Source organism: Somniosus microcephalus, chromosome 8 (assembly GCF_052327205.1).
Source record: "Somniosus microcephalus isolate GS21.2 chromosome 8, FLI_Smic_1.0, whole genome shotgun sequence".
NCBI classification, from domain to species: Eukaryota; Metazoa; Chordata; class Chondrichthyes; order Squaliformes; family Somniosidae; genus Somniosus; species Somniosus microcephalus.
In genome coordinates, this window is record NC_140994.1 from 51,172,007 (window position 1) to 51,190,176 (window position 18,170).

General features: G+C 46.0%; 1 protein-coding gene across 1 annotated transcript in view; it reads left to right on the forward strand.

The window, feature by feature from the left end:
* Window positions 1-18,170, forward strand: part of tcerg1l (transcription elongation regulator 1 like) — a gene marked incomplete at its 5' end in the record, with an annotated part of 294,947 nt that overhangs the window by 229,348 nt on the left and 47,429 nt on the right. The window lies entirely within an intron of this gene.

Sequence of the window (18,170 nt, forward strand, 5' to 3'; positions counted from 1 at the left end):
GCTGTTTTTTTACAAGACCCTCATTAAAAACAGATCTCCAGCAGTCAATAAATTGCTCCTCTATATTTAGAGAATATATAAGTGAAGATGTGACTTAAACATTTAGTTTTTTAGACAAGTGCTATCTCACACTCCACTGAAGACCTGTTAATTAGTTTTTTCTCACTTCAATTATTTTTTGAATACTCGAAATGATTAAAAAAGGAATTTAAAGGGATGAGCAGCAGAATAGTTGACATGAACCAATGTGCTCCAGCAGTTCTTATTCCTAATGACCAGAATGTTCAGCCTCTTTGCCTTTAATAAATTGATTCCGGGAAACTTTTTTTTAGAATTTTTAACACATGAACAATAAACCGCCTGTTTTTCTCAATGTCCCAAAGAAAAACTCAGTCAAAAGTGACAGTTCATGTTGAATACACTTTCAGAGCGAGTTGTCAAATGCTATGTGATTATCAATAATATTCCTTCTTGTTTTGGAATGCGGTATTGTTTTTTATGAGAATGCAGATTAGGCAGTCAAATGAGCCGCATTCTAAACAGTGCAAGCAAATACTTAATACATCACAATTTTTTTTTGTGTGTCTCTAGAAATGTAATTGCTTACTAATCAAAAGAAATTTATGCTTAATCAGGAGCCGAGTTCTATGAATTTTGCATTGCAAGAAAAATCAGTTTGCTTTGCGTTTCCAAATGCAAATCCACTTTGCTGCTAGGTGCATTTTCAGGTGATACTCTGCATGTCATTTGTCTAGCTGCATTTAACTGGCAAAACACTGGGAAGAAGGGGAATGGAGGCGGTATTAATGCAGCAACTTCTACCTGAGGCATTTGCCATCTGTATTTTATTGAGTTTCATGCACCACACCTAAAGCAGCCTTCACGCTGCAAAATACTCAGCAGAGGACAGAGTGTGAAATATCTATGGCAATGTATATTACAGCAAAAAGGACACCACTACAAAAATAACGGGGAAAACTTGTACATGATGACATTATGACAACGTCATGTTATCAAAACCAAACATCGTGGTGCACTAGGCCCAATAAGACCAACAGTAGCCAAGAAGATCCACTGGTCTAAATAATTACTGCAGGTTTATCTGAATGTGACAGCCAGCTGCAGGGGCCAGTCACTGCAAAGCATGGTCAAAACACTTCGCAGTGGCCTCCTGAGTATTTATTGAGAGATGTAAAATGAAGCAGTGCTAAATAAAATAACTACTGTAGATGTGTTGTACAGTGCCTCAAGTGCACTCAAAGTTGTATCGTCCAAGCATATTAATAAAGCATATCATTCAACCCAAACTTAATGAGATAAACAATTTTTTAAATTCGAATTTTTTGAATTAACTTTTGTAATGATTTTTGCCATTTTCACCAATCTCCCAGAAAAAGGTATACAATAATAATTATGGGTTATCCAGTTCATTGGTACCCTAATGCATTATACCCAAAATGTTAAGGTGTGGAATTATGCCCACAGTTTCCTATACTGCGAATTTCTGATGTCACTCCAGCTGTCAGGAGTGGAGAGAGATTTGGGTATCACCAGACTGATACCTGGGATGGCAGGAATGACGTATGAAGAGAGATTGGGTCGATTAGGCTTATATTCGCTAGAGTTCAGAAGAATGAGAGGGGATCTCATTGAAGCTTATAAAATTCTAACAGGACTAGACAGACTAGATGCAGGAGGGCTGTTCCCGATGGCGGGGGAGTCCAGAACCAGTGGTCACACTCTAAGGATAAGTGGTAAGCCATTTAGGACTGCGATGAGGAGGAATTTCTTCACCAAAAGAGTGGTGAACCTGTGGAATTCTCTATCACAGAAGACAGTTGAGGCCAATTCATTAAATATATTCAAGAAGGAGTTAGATATATTTCTTAAGGCAAAGGGGATCAAGGGATATGGGGAGAAAGCAGGGACAGGGTCATGAATTTGGATGATCAGCCATGATCGCATTGAATGGCGGAGCAGGCTCGAGGGGCCAAATGGCCTATTCCTGCTCCTATCTTCTATGTTTCTATGAGAGAGAGAGCACCACTGTTATATGTTAACTCCTAGTTAGTCACAGAACCTCCTTGGCACAGGTCTTGGAGCATGTTTGGCTCCATATTCTCTTTGCCTGCCTATGCCATGAAAACAAAAACAAAAATGCCAGGGATAGTGGATTAAAAAATGTGAGGAAATTTAAACAAAAGGAATATATGCTTGGTTAAGGTTCTTCATACATATAAATGCTTAATAGAATGAAAGCTAATAGACGTTTGTGAAAGATTTGCGCAAAAAGCCACTACTTAAAATGTAAAGCTTAAAGCAATAGGAATTCAAGGTAAAACCTGGAAGTAGATAAGAAATTGACTGAAGGGCAGGAAGTAAAAGGTACCTGTTGGAGGAGTTATATCAGGATGGGGTAAGTGTTGAATAGAATGCCCCAGGGTTTGGTGGTGGAAACCCTACCATTTCCAATTTACATTAATGATTTGGATTCAGAAGCTCCATTCACAGATGATACCAAACAAAGAGGGATAGTTAAATCTTGAGGATGCAACCCAGGAACTGCAAGATAAGATAGACAAAATGGCTCTGAAAATCTCTTGACTGTAATCCTAGTGTTTACGTTAGGATCACACCACTGGTGCGCTTCAGGTCTGACCCCACCGCACTTTTAGTGTCAGTGGGAGGGCAGCTCATTTGCATGGTGCCCGTCTGCCCCATGCATCTGTAAACTCAAGCACCTCCTCACCATCAAGGTGCACTGAGCGCCGCTTCGCTTACGTACACCACTTCCCCCACCCATGGCGGGGGCTACTTGCACCTATCTGGAAGCTAGTAGGCATCACCTCTCTTGGCATACTGGCCTCCAGTATTGAATTCCTGCGTACTGACTCCGCTCTCTTGGCATCATTGGCTTTGGAAGGACTGGCGGAGGTTCTGCCCCTAACCAGGCCGACCGGGAACTCCCAGAATCGATGGGAACCGAGCATATCTAGGTCCCTGACTTTTTCTGATGTGTTCCGTCAGACTCCCACTAGAGCTACAGCAGGAATCTGATGGGCCCCCGGAGGAAATTCAGGTCCAATATGTAAATGTAAGAAACAAAGGAAGATGAATTTCAAAACGAAGTGGAAAATACAGCATACAGGAAGAATAGACGGGTGACATAAATACTCCTTCAATGGTGTTGAAATAGCAAAGGATGAAGTTGAAAGAGTACTATGAGATTTAGTAAGCCAAACATGTCCAATTAATTCAGATGGCAACCAACAAAGCAAACAGAATGCTAAACTATGCAGCCAAAACAGTAGCGTGCAAGCTGGAGACAGCCACACTTAACGTTAACCTTGCTGTAATAAGACTACTCCTCGAGACCTTAAGCCATGAGATTGTTCCCTAGCATCAGAGGACTAAGCTGTGAAGAAAGCCAGAAAAAACTTTGGCTTATGACCTTTGGAAAGAGGTGACTGAACATAGTTAACAATGTGGAAAAAGTAGATTAAGAACAATACTTCACCCTAAATTTTGATAGCAGAACAAGGGAGCACAGGTTTAAACTGGTAAAAGGATTGAAAGTCAAGAGGTTCTTTACAAAAAGAGTGATAATTACATTGAATGGACGTCTGATTAGGGTGGTGGAGGTGAAAATCCTGGAATTAAACAATAGATACTGTGGTGGAAAGGCTATACTGTCTTTCTGGATAGAGGAGCTACAATGGGCTGAGTGGTCTTCTTGATCCATATAAATATAGCAATCTTGTGATGCATATTTACTCTTCTTGAGCCAAGAATCTTAAAACTATTGAATCAAGGCCAGTGGGAAGGAATCTTTAAGGAGCAGACTAAAGCTTGTCAGGGGTATTTCAAATAAAGGAGATCACACTCAATAAACACCAGATTCACTGAAAGTAAAAATACTTCTTTAAAAATAATCAATTATGTTGTTTTTGGAAACTGTCCTACAAGAAATCAATAAATCTCACACATTTAATTAACACAAGCTAAAGTAGCCGTTTTTTAATAGCCTTCGCCCGGTGGCAACGAGACGGTACCAGTCTTGTCAATTTTTAAGGAGCAGCAGGCGATCTAATATTGAACACTGGAATAATAAACGGCACATTTTAGGTGTGGATGTCTGCCAAGCATGCAGACTAACCAGACCTGTCACTCTGGCCTCTGTCTCTTTGTACAAATCGACAAAGACACACGATGACTATTTGCCTCCATTGTGTGAAGTCGAAGTGTAATTACCAAGGTGTGGAAAAAGGTCCGTTTCTTCTCCTTCAAAATTTTTATTAGCTCTGTGGAGTGTATTTATAATCTCCTTCACTTAGACCAGAAACAAACAAAAAAAAAGAACAATTCTGACATAGAAATTACTGTTAAATATATGGGGAAGAAATTGGCTAACCCATGAAAACGGGCGTGGGTACGCGAAAAACCCACGCCTGTTCATTGCCCCTGCTCCTCTGCAGATACAAGACATCTCTCCTTTCCACCTATTGCACCAAGATCTCCAGGGCATTGTCTGAAAACCTTGGTGCGCTCTCTCTCACATGTTCAGCTATTGCTGAAAGTATCACAGCCCAGATTAATTTTTGAAAAATCTCCCACCACTTTTTGCAGCCACAATGCACCTTCCCTTTAAGAGATACAGGCTGCCTTTAAGGAGCGCTAGCCACTCACGATATAATTTAACGTGCTGCCTGCAACACAAGGAACGGGTGTTGACTATTCGTGTACCATGATCCCCCCGCCCGTTTTCGGGATTGATCCAATATCTCCACAGCCCCCGCCCCCCCCACCCCTGCCCATTGTCTACAATTTCAGACTAAATATTTACTTCCTGCTATGTCGCTTTGCATTCTTCAGTAATGTTTATCTATAAATGTCATACTCTAATCAACATGAATGTTCCTTCTGTGTAGCTCCACTCTGTTGTGTAGCTCTATTTAACTGCACAAACTGTAACCCCACACCACTTAAAGGGGATTCAGTACACAAAAGGTAATTGAACACTAATGAGATTGAACACTAACGAGATGTTGTTTACATCTTGTTTGTTTTGCATCCAGCACACCTTAACGAGGTGCGAATTGTTTTTGCCGGAAATAAATGGAGCACTTAAGACACTATAACCGACAACTTTGGAATTGATGTTAATGCGAATGTACAATAATTGTTGCTTTTTGTCCGATATAAGCAACAGCCCATGTTAAACATGGGCATTTTAAGCGGTGGGAACTGTACTTACCAACCTGTTTCTGCTCCTGGGATGGCTGCTGCCCTTTTCTTCATGGCCTTCAGCAGGACAGCCTATTTCAGCTGGGAGCCTATTTGTGATATCACGGTCCAACGCTGCTTTCAGGAGCACGATGCAATTCTGAGGTACCAATGGGCAGAACAAGTTTCAATCACATCTTCACTTTTTAAAAGATTTCTGTGGGGCCTATAGCATTTATGCTATTTCTACCCCCGCAAAAATCTTCCGTTCCACTGCCAGATGTTCCTCACCCCCACCTAACCACAGGAGAATATTTCCGGCTTGGCTCTGCAGTGGAGGTGTTGGAATTCCCGCCCTCCTTCCGACCGGTGAGCCTAACCCTGTAAGTGCCCAAAGAGCGCTCATAGCGTGCCAGAATTATGCAAATGAGGCTCCTCCCCCCCACCTGCCTCATGTCCATCCAAAGTTAAAATCTACCCCATTGTCTTCCAGAAAAAGAGAGGAAAAAAGGCCATAGGTCATTTTGCTCATGGTGCTGTCACATGCAAATGACACAATGACAGGCAATCAAGTAGTTTGTCAAGTGTTTGCAAACAAATTAATAAAAAAAATTACGAAACATTTTTTTCATAAATATTGGGCTCCTTTAAATTAAGCTGGCATTGTCGCTAGACCCATTACTGCAGTCAGTACTTTTGTAGCTGGTCCCAGGTTGGTTGTCTTTGACATACTGCCAGCGTTAAATGGAAATGCTAGTAAATGGTGCCAAAATACTGGGAGGTTTCTTTAAATACCCATGAGCTCCTGCAATTCCTGTGTTCAGATATATGCATGATTGTTTCTTTGCACACCTGACTTTTCCCCAGAAAGCATAGCCTAATGCGAGTCATAATTTGGAAGCATGTTCTTTGTTTAAGGTTTTTAATTGCTATGATTTGTTTAAATAATTCTCTCAAAGGACAATCTTGATACCAATACCTATTATCTTGCTACTAATTTTTATTACTTTTGTGTGTATATTGGATATAGTTTTGGATAATGCAAAGCTGAATGCTAATGCTATCACTGGTATGATATAAATCATTAATGTAAACGTCTTGCAGCTCGTTTGTCTACTTATATATCAAAAGGTATATCCTGATCTTAAATATTAGAATTGTTGAATAGCAGTAAGCCGCAATCCACTGAATTTAAATTGAGTTAATTAAATAAATCTGGAATAAAAAGCTGTTATCAATAATGGTGACCATGAAACTACCGGATTGTCGTAAAAACCCATCTGGTTCACTGATGTCCTTTCGGGAAGGAAATCTGCCACCCTTACCCAGTCTGGACTATATGTGACTCCAGACCCACAGCAATGTGGTTGACTCTTAACTGCCCTCTGAAGTGGCCTAACAAGCCACTCAGTTGTACCAAACTGCTACGACAAAGTACAATAAGAATAAAACCGGACGGACCTCCCGGTATCTATCTTGGCATCATATTCGGACATCACAAAGGCACACCCAGTCCAGTCGACACTGCAATGTCCTCCTCACTAACCTCTGGGGACTTGTCCCAAAATTGGGAGAGCAGTCCCAGAGACTAGTCAAGCAACAGTCTGATGTAGTCTTACTCACAGAATCATACCTTTCAGCCAACATCCCAGACTCCTCCATCACCATCCCTGGGTATGTCCTGTCCCACTGGCAAGACAGGCCTACCAGAGCTGGCGGCACAGTGGTATACAGTCAGGAGGCTGGGCCCTGGGAGTCCTCAACATTGACTCCAGACACCATGAAGTCTCATGGCATCAGGTCAAACATGGGCAAGGAAACCTCCTGCAGATTACCACCTACCACCCTCCCTCAGCTGATGAGTCAATACTTCTCCATGTTGAACACTACTTGGAAGCAGCACTGAGGGTAGCAAGGGCACAGAATTTACTCTGGGTGGGGGACTTCAATGTTCATCACCAAGAGTAGCTCGGTAGAAACCGTACTGACAGAGCTGGCCAAGTCCTGAAGGACATAGCTGCCAGACTGGGCCTGTGGAAGGTGGTGAGAGAACCAACATGAGGGAAAAACCTACTTGACCTTGTCCTCACCAAACTACCTGTCGCAGATGCATCTGTCCATGACAGTATTCATAGGAGTGACCACCGCACAGTCCTTGTGGAGACGAAGCCCCGAATTCAAACTGAGGACACCCTCCATCGTGTTGTGTGGCACTACCACCATGCTAAATGGATAGATTCAGAACAGATCTTGTAGCTCAAAACTGGGCTTCCATGAGGCGCTGTGGGCCATCAGCAGCAGCAGAATTGTATTCCACGACAATCTTTAACCTCATGGCCCAACATATCCTTCACTCTACCATTGCCATCAAGTCAGAGGACGAACCCTGAACCTAATGAGAAATGTAGAAGAGCATGCCAGGAGCAGCACCAGGTGTACCTAAAAATGAGGTGCCAACCTCATGAAGCTACAAAACAAGACTATATGACTGCTAAAAAGTGGAGGCAGCATGCTATAGGCAGGGCTAAGCGATCCCACAACCAACAAATCAGTCAAAGCTCTGCCGTCCTGTCACATCCAGTCCTGAATGGTGGTGGACAATTAAACAACCAATGGAAGGAGGAGGCTCCAGGAATATCCCCATCCTCAATGATGATAGAGCCCAGCATGCGAGTGCAAAAGACAAGGCTGAAGCATTTGCAACCATCTTCAGCCAGAAGTGCCAAGTGGATGATCCATCTTGACCTCCTCCTGAGGTCCCCACAATCACAGACGCCAGTCTTCAGCTAATTCGATTCACTCCACGTGATATCAAGAAACGGCTGAGCGCACTGGATACAACAAAGGCTATGGGCCCCGACAACATCCTGGCTGTCATGCTGAAGACTTGTGCTCCAGAACTAGCCACGCCTCTAGTCAAGCTGTTCCAGTACAGCTACAATATTGGCATCTACCCAACAAAGTTTGTCTAGGTATGTCCTGTCCACAAAAAGCAGAACAAATCTAATGCTGCCAATTACCACCATCAGCCTACTCTCAATCATCAGCAAAGTAATGGAATGTGTCGCTGACAGTGCTGTTAGGCGCCACTTACTCATCAATAACCGGCTCTCCTATGCTCAGTTTGGGTTCCGCCAGGACAACTTGGCTCCAGAGCTCATTACAGCCTTGGTCCAAACATGGACAAAAGAGCTGAATTCCAGAGGTGAGGTGAGAGTGACTTCCCTTGACAGCAAGGCAGCATTTGACAGAGAGTGGCATCAAGGAGCCCTAATCAAACTGCAGTCAATGGAAATCAGGGGGAGAACTCTCCACTGGCTAGAGTCAAACCTAGCACAAAGGAAGATGGTTGTGGTTGTTGGAGGTCAATCATCTCAGCTCCAGGACATCACTGCAGGAGTTCCTCAGGGCAGTGTCCTAGGCCCAACCATCTTCAGCTGCTTCATCAATGACCTTCCCTCCATCATAAGGTCAGAAGTGGGGATGTTCGTTGATGATTGCACAGTGTTCAGTTCCATTTGCTACTCCTCAGATAATGAAGCAGTCCGTGCAAGCATGCAGCAAGGCTTGGGCTGACAAGTGGCAAGTAACATTCTCGCCACACAAGTGCCAGGCAATGACCATCTCCTACAAGAGAGAGTCTAACCCACTCCCCTTGACATTCAATGGCATTACCATAAACAAATCCCCTACCATCGACATCCTGGGGGTCACCATTGACCTGAAACTTAACTGGACCAGCCACATAAATACTGTGGCTGGAAGAGCAGGTTAGAGGCTGGGTATTCTGCAGCAAGTGACTCACCTCTTGACTCCACAAAGCTTTTCCACCATCTACAAGGCACAAGTCAGGAGTGTGATGAAATATTCTCCTTTTGCCTGGATGAGTGCAGCTCCAACAATACTGAAGAAGCTCGACACCATCCAGGACCAAGCAGCCCGTTTGATTAGCACCCCATCCACCACCTTAAACATTCACTCCATCAGCATCGGCACAATGTGGCTGCAGTGTGTACCATCTACAAATGCACATCAGCAACTCATCAAGGCTTCTTCAACAGCACCTCCCAAACCCACGACCTCTTCCACCTAGAAGGACAAGGGCAGCAGGCGCATGGGAAAACCACCACCTCCAAGTTCCCCTCCAAGTCATACACCATCCTGACTTGGAAATATATCGCCGATCCTTCATCATCACTGGGTCAAAATCCTGAAACTCCCCACCCTAGCAGCACTGTGTGTGTAACGTCGCCACACGCTGATAGCTTCACCGTTATTTCTACTGCAAAATCCGGGCCAATATAAACGTTCATTCTTCATTGACTTTAAATAGGTTTTAATATTTACAAAACATCTGCCTTCAAAACGGGAACAAAAATTAACTGGAATCCATGGGCTAGAAATTCAGTGGGCTTTGCGCACAGTTTCCGCCCAAATAGGGTTTCTGCGCCAGTGTAAGAGGGTGTGCTGATATTCAGCGCTGCGGTAATGGCGGCGGTAGCCGGTAGCGCTGCGCCGACACCGATGACGTCATCGGTGTGCGCAGTGCCCCGGTTCCGCCCCGCTTCCGGCCCAAACCCCATATTTAGTTGCGGCCGCCTCTTCTGCAGCGGCCACAAACAGCGATTGAAAAACGGGGCCGTACTGCTGCGCTACTGGGGCGCTTTAAGGTGGAGGTGCGGCCGGCCGCTTTTTCGGCGGCCGCCTGCCCGCACCTCCTTCCCCGGCCTCCTCCACCCCCCCCCCCCCCGGCGACATTGCCGGCTGCTTTCCGCGAGCCCGGCACTTCTCCGTGGTGCCGGGCTCATTTGCCGGCACAATCCAGCGGCGATCTCGCTGTTGCAGGCACCTCCCCCTTAAGAGAAGGAGGAGGCCTGCAGTACCGCAGCCTGCCGCTCTGCAGCGGGTGGCGCAGCGGGGCCTACAGCGCAGAAATTCAGTTTCAGCGCCCCAAGCGGGGGCGGGCATACCCTGGAATAGTGCCCGGTTCCGACTTGGGGCGCAAAAGCCGAATATCTGACGGGCGCACCTGGCTCCGCGCGCAGTGCTAACTTTTGGGCGTTAGCCTGCTGGCGGGCCTTAACTGAATTTCTAGGCCTTTGTGTCTGTTTGGAGGTGATTTTAATCTATTCTAAAACATACAATTCTGATTTCCGATTTATACATTAAGGGGGGAAAAGTCAGTATCGGCCCGTTTGGGACGCCATTATCGGCCGTGCGCAAAGTTTAGCGCCTGGAGCTAATTATCGCCTCCGACGGCAAACTTGGCTTTTATCGCCCTGGAGGTGATTGGAGCGCTAAATCAGGCGCTTCACACCTGTCTTAAGGCGCAAAGGCCGAGGAGCGAGGCGCTACCTCAGAGCGCTGGCGAAGCAAGGAAGGGCAAATCAAAATTAACCTGCATAGTGCTGCTCAGTACTCAAAACTCCTTCACACAGCGTTGAATCTCTCCAGAAGTCTCTCTCTCTCTCTCTCTCAGAATGCGTGGTGCAAAAATGTCACCAACAAAAAAAGGCAGGAAGCGGTCGCCTTTAAATAGCGCTCCCCCAGTCCCTTCCTGACTGCAAAATGCTCCTCTCAACCTGTCGTTGCTAGCGGCAGGCAGTAAGGCAGGGGGTGCCACTCAATATCCGGTCTGGGGTGCTACCGGGGCGTTGCGCACTCGACTGACGTCATGATCTGCCGGCGCAGGAGATCGTGGCGGTAGTGTTTAGCGCCGCCGCAAAATGTCCAGTTAATTTCGCGAGCGGCACAAACATTGCCGCGCCCGGGCAATAGTTGCTTTGCGCCCCATTAGCGCCCTCTTAAGGCGCTAACGGGAGGCACAAACAACTGAATTTTTCCCCCTAAGAAGCTTAATTTTGCATATACTCATTGCAGCTTAGCCTCCTCACTTCCTCCTACTAAACTTTGAGGTCATTGATCATTTTTTAAACACCTGAATGTTATTACTCATTGATAGTAAAATGGAGGTATTTTCCTGACTTCTAATTCTGACAAGGTGTGAGACCTCAAGCTTAATAATTTTAGCAAGGTTACTGACTGCTTAGACAGCAATGATTTTTGCACTGTACTATGTATCATTGCAAACAACAATCAGGCTGCACAGAGAGAAAGTCTGTCAGCTACTACTAATTGACTGCCACTCTTCCCAGCCTCTTGTGAACTGAAACTGACATCAACATTGATGCCTTCTAGCTATCATTATGTTAACTGTGTTGTAAAGCATTGAATCCAGCCACTAGTGATTGCTGTTATGTTTTTGACCTTGGTTATCACATGGAAAATATTTTCAAAAAAGTTTTTGTTGCTCTTAGCACAGCCAGCTCATTTCCAGTATTAACTACACTGTGCTCCAGGATTATTACTGCAATAAAAGGCTGAGATATTAATAATGCTTGGGCTAAAAATCCCACCACAGATCCACATTAATCAAATTTATTTAGAGAATATAGCCCTGAGAATCCACCAACCTCTATCCTTGCAGTTATGTTGGAATCACGCCTGTCCACGTCTTCCAGTGGGAGGGCATCTTATTTACATCGGGCCAGCTGGCACCTGTGCCACTATAGGACCCATCTCCAGTGTCCACCTTCCCCACGTTGGCAGAAAGTCTGGTACCTTGGTACCATCAGAACTTATGTAAAGTAGCAATAGATTTTCTTTTTAAGTCCTTACCATTTTTTGGGGATCCAGGCTGGGTTCCACCCTTTACAAGGGCCAGCGGAAAATCCCAGTGTAGACCGGTACCCAGTACATCCAGATCCCAGCCAAATTCTAGGCCCTTCAGCTGCACCTGCGCCTGAGTTGTAGTGGGAGTGCACCAGAAGTGCCATGCAAGTATGGCTTAATTTCAAGTGCCACAACACACAATAGGGTGATCCCACCTTCTTTCGGAGAAGTTCTCCTCGTATGGAGCTTAGGTCAGAGATAAGACTACAAAATTGTGGTCCCAATTCTCCAATTTGTGATCCCTCCGAACACGGCTGAGAGTATAAGATAGCAGAATCATCTCCACCAGGAACACGGAATTGTGAAATCACTCCTACAAATTAAACACTATCTTGGAATGGTAAACTACTTGAGGACCTTGTCACTCTTTTGGTCAAACTAAAAAGAGGGCATGGATATGGACAGTTGATCTCCCAGACAAAATACAATTGCCTGTAAATAAGAGCAACTGATTTTTGCTCATTTGACCTGTTCATAAATCTTCCTTTAAGATTATAGTGAAGTAATGTCTGCCCACATCTTGTACAGCAGATAGACAATCAGTGTGATGATTTAGGAACTACCTGTAAACATTGTTTCTAGGGCAGGAAGCTTATCCAGGTAAATCCCCGGTTCAATCTCCAGTCTGTACTGAGTTAACTGACCTCAGCCAGGATGGTGGCAAAGGTGTTACAATTGGCCTCAGGCCCCACATTAAGGAGAAGAAAAACAGTCAGGGTTCCCATTTGTGCTTATTATCCAACAACCTTCTGGAAAGGCAGGTGTGTAGATGTCTGGTGAGGACAGGATTTGGCTCAACTGTAATGCCCACCGCAGTCAAGTAATCTCCTAACACTCACTGTCAAGGATCACATGTGGATAAAGACCACTTAGCAAGGTACTGGAAGGTACGTGACACCCACAGAACTTTACCCCAGCAAGGAGTCAGGAGAAAAGGTCAGGGGAAAAGATTTTTCAGCAAGGAGAGAAAAAGATTCTGACGGCTCCCGTGTCCCCCCCTCTATAATTATATCCAGAAACACTCGTTGAAGGTAACTGAATAAATCAAATTCTATTTTTATTTTATGGGATTGGAGGATTTTTTTTACAGAGTGTTTTAGGAATGACATCCCACAATTTCTTTTAATGTAAACCACAAGGCCTTGGTTGTGTTCTTTATATTTTGGCAATCAATTCCATACAGACAGACCAGAGTGCAATAACAGCAATAACTTGCAATTATATAGCACCTTTAACATAGTAAAATGTCCCAGCTTTACAGGTGCGTTATCAAACAAAATTTGACACCGAACCACATAAGGAGACATTAGGACAGGTGACAGGTTGGTTCCAAGGAGCATCTTAAAGGAGGAGAGAGAGGTAGAGAGACGAAGACGTTTAGGGAGGGAACTCCAGAGCTTAGGGCCTAGGCAGCTGAAGGTATGGCTGCCAATGATGGGGCGATGAAAATCCGACTAGCAATAAGCTGGTTTATCCAAGTCAAGTAAATAGATGACTTTTTGGATTTAGGGAGTAGCATAAGCTACATCAAGAATGATATAGCTCCTATATAGCTCTTATTTATTTAATGGATCAAAATTCCAACCTCCCAATACTGTATTGCATTCCTTCCTGAGTGCGATGCACCTTGAATACATCTCTATTTAGAATAAATGCAATCAAAGAACCTCATTGACATCTTAGGCCAAAGTTATACTGACTTTGATCCAAATCAAATGGGTGTGAAGGGTCTGACACCTTTAAAGTATTAATGCAGTGGATAGTCTCCGGAGTTCGACTACCGTCTTTGCATTGATATGTACTCAAAACTGCTTGTCATTACAGCCTTAGAATTTAAGCGCACCATTTCGTAGCTTCTGTGGTTCAAGATTCCATAACATATGAAGAAACCAAAAGATCAAATCCCTACCAGACACCAAGATCAGATAGTATGCGGTCTAGAATCCTTAGGAATGGGGGTAAAATTCCTCTAAGTGAAAACAAGAGGTTGTCTCTTTTTCTGCTATTAACAATCTACTAATGGAATCACATTCTCAGAAATTCCATGTTTCAAAGCCACAAGGTCCTATGATTTTGTCAGCAGGCAATAATATTTGAGGAAAGACAGATATTCTCTTGATTTTTTTTAATCATCCTCTTGGAAGATAGGTAAGGTTCTCGTTACTATTTTTAGGGGCTCCAGGAGATTTAACAAGTGAATGTTGTTCCAATGTTCAGAAAAATATTTTAATGTGAATGACCGGACTGATGCACTAATTAGCCCAACTTTTGTCATGTAAGATTAATGAGTTCCTAGTGAAATTATGTAAGTTCTACCAGGACACGATTATGCACCCTCATTATGGTGAAGGTACAAGAGGTGCCATGTCACCGGCACTTGTCATACAAATCCATAAAGAGGGGAGGAATCTATGAACCTGCAATAATTGCATGGTAATACCTGTCCCCAGTGTAGACTAAAGATATTTGCTAATGCCTTGCCAAATTCACTTAAAAAAAAATAGGTTGTCCTTGTTGAGCAGAAACCATTGTCGACACGTTATTGGTCAATGTTACAGATATTCTAACTTTATCCACCTTGTCAGTGTTTCTTCAGTCGCTGATGTTTGTTGATGTAAAATCAGTTTTCTGCAGCACAACAGCTTGGTGTCCTTATCACTAAATGATGGAAATACAAAGAACTGTAAAAGAAAGTTAAGTGCAATACTTGGTAGTAAGAGCCTAGAAGTTCCAACGGATGCCTTTTAGAGCCAGATATGGGATAGGTAGATGCGCCACTGGCCATGTCCTATATCCTGGGGTCAGATACATTTACATATTGTGGGCAGGTGCCCAGGTCAATGGCCCAGAAATTCTGGTCTCCACGGGTGAGTACGCACGGCGTACTCACGCATAGGCCCAACGGAAGTGCCGGTTTCGTGCATGCACTGCGCATGCGTGGGAAACCGGAACTTCCGTTCCCTTAAAGGAAGGGGTTCAGAAGTCGAACGCGTGCGCCGGAGAGGCAGCGCGTGCGCATGGAACTTATGTTTTTTTTGCAGGTTTCTCCAGGAGGGTAAGTCTCCAGGTGTTACAAATGTAAAAAACAGGGGCAGGGCCTGCTTTTAATAAGGTAAGTGGTGAATTAATTAAAATTAAAACATTTTTTCCACAGGTTTATTATTTTTAATACTTTAAAGAAAGGTAAGTTTATTTTTAGCCCCGTTAGAAAATGTAATTAATTTTTTCAAAAATTAAAATTATTGTTTAAAATAGCTATTTTATGTAATTTATATAGTTATTTTAAAAATGTGATTTAAAAAAAAAATTATTTCAAGTTTTAGTGATGTTTTGGGGCTTATAGTATTTATAGTTTTGAAGCATTCCCTGCTACCATTGGCTCTCCATGGCCCACGTGATCCCAGGGGACGCATCGAACTAACTGCGCCCCTGGGATACGCAAGCACTGTGCGCCGGCAGTTGGAGCAGGCCCAGGATCGGAATCCCACGCGGGCCCACAGCTCAACGGCCGGCGCGCTAGGTAAGTGCAGGTCGGAGGCTTGCACCCGCGGGAAGCCTCCGACCCGAATTTCTGGGCTATTATTAACACTGATGAGTTTCTTGCTGGGTGATGGGGGGGGAGGGGGGAGGGATTTCATTCTGACGTTTTGCTGAAGTGTCAGCTCAGAATGCTTAAAAATATTTTAAGTGCCGCCATTTTCCAATTAGATCACTTTCCCAAAAGCACTGCAATCAGTTGCTTTAAGGAAACTGGGCCTAGAAATTCAGTTGGGCGCGCCAGCCGTTAGCGCCTTAGAGGGAGTAGATCTCGAGCGCTAGGCGCTTATCGCCCAGGCGCAGCGCGATCTGCGCCTCTCCCCAACTTCAGGACACATTTAGCGCTGGCGCAAAGTCTTAGCGCGCGCCCTGCTGCGCGCGCAGATCATGACGTCATTTAATAGTGCAACGCCCTTTGTGCGCCCCAAACCGGAACTTCACTCGCGCCGGCCCATTGTGCGCCGGGAGTCCCGAGTGACTGTGAAGTGGAACGGTACACAGGCCAGCCGGGCCGGGGGGAGCGCTAATTAAAGGGCACTTACCCAGCAGTATAAAGGCCAGCCATTTTGCAGCATTCACTCTTGTGCAACGGTTTTTTGGACAGAGACCAAGGAGGAGAGTTTACTGGTTTGGACCAACACTTGGACAGGTATTTTTGGCTCAGGCCAGAGCTTACCAATTATCTTTGCCTTCATTCAGAGCTCAGTGTTTGCCAGCATATAATGGGGGCTGCATTGGGTGGCAACGCTGAATTTCAGCCTTATGCCAGAAGGGCTTACAGACGCCATGAGAGAGGGGCAGCCCTGGCTAGACACAGAGGGGGCAACAGGCGTCGCCAACTGAGGCCTTACCCACGCAGGGTATACCGCCAGCAGACCTCCTATCTGACCATGTCTGCCGCGATGTGTGTTAGGAGGCTGCGATTCCGAAGGGAGGTGGTTGCAGACATCTGCCGGCTGCTTCAGAGAGATCTGCAGCCACAGCTGATGCGCAGGACGTCTCTGTCGGTGGCAGTGAAGGTGACGGTGGCTCCCAACTTCTATGCCTCCGGCTCCTTCCAATCCGCTACTGGGGACATCGCTAACATCTCCCAGTTCGCCGTGCATTGCTGCATCCGCCAGGTGACCGAAGCCCTTTTCAGAAGGAGACATCAATTCATCTCCTTCCCCATGACCCTGGACAAGCAGCAGCAGCGTGCAGTGGGGTTTGCAAGAATAGCGGGCTTCCCCATGGTGCAGGGCGCCATTGATTGCATGCATGTGGCTTTGCGGGCACCTCTTGAGCATGCCGAGGAGTACCGCAACCGGAAGGGCTACCATTCCCTCAATGTACAGCTGGTGTGTGACCACAGGCAGCGCATCCTAGCTGTCAATGCCCGCTTTCCAGGCAGCAGCCACAATGCCTTTATCCTGCGACAGACAACTGTGGCTGACATGTTCCAGGCACAGCCTCCCCCAAGAGGATGGCTTATCGGGGACAAAGGCTATCCTTTGTGTACCTGGCTCATGACCCCGCTCCGCGCGCCCACGACCCCTGCTGAAGAGGCATACAACGAGAGCCATCAAGCGACGAGGAACCTCATAGAACAAACAATCGGCGTGCTCAAGCAACGGTTCCGCTGTCTCGATCGCTCCGGGGGAGCCCTCCAGTATTCGCAGGGTCGAGTCTCCCAATTCGTCGTCGTTTGCTGCATGCTGCACAACCTGGCTATCCGCAGGACTCAGGCACTGCCACCTCACGTTGGACCACCACCTCAGGAGGAGGAGCATGAGGACGACGAGGACGAGGAGTACCAGCCCAGGAGGGACGCACAAGGTCCAAGGGCCGCCCGTCGGCGGCTTATTGAACGTCACTTCTAGGCCCCCTGTCAGGGAATGGCTTGTGCCAATGATAGAACATGATTGCAGCCGCTCCGCAAGCCCTCAGCCGGTTAAGGCAACAAACACTTCAAAGATCAAACATGGACAATGTGAATAAATAAAATGCTTTATTGTACAAACTCTGGGCCCTTCCCACATGAAAACCAAAAACAGATGAAACCCCCAAAAAACACTCAAACACATTACTTGCTCCCACAACCTGGGGAGGATTAACAAAATAGGGCAACTAAAATGGCCGTCATTCTCGGCCTTCGTCCAAAACAAACATCACATCATCGGCCTTCAAAAAACAAACATCCAATTCTCGGCCTCAAGAAACAAACACAAATGGCCACACATTCGACTATTTGGCCCGCTAGGGCGATGCCTTGGCCATCTTTGGGTGGCCCCTGCCCGCCCTGCTGCTCCGCCTCAAAGTAAGGCCATTGGCTGCTGCAAGGCTGGGGGCAGGCTCCTGAGGGGCACATGTCGTGACGGCAGATGCCCTTGGGGGTCGGCCTAGTCGAGGTCTGGCCGTCGAGCGGCCGGCTGTTGATTGCTGCAGCTGTGGCTGGCCAGCATCAGTCACTGCAGCAGCTCCTGGCAGCTCCACTGGGGGAGTGGCAGTGGCGGCTGGAGGAATGGCGGCAAGCTGGCGGATGGCAGGCGCTCGCTGGTCGCCTGAGACACTGGCACTCGCCCGGGCCAGCACTGCAGCATGCGCACCAATCTGCCGAGGGACAGACCGATGTGCTGCTGCAGCGCGCCGGGTGCCCTGGCGATGCCTGGCTGACACAGCGAGTGTGGCAGCAGTGAGTG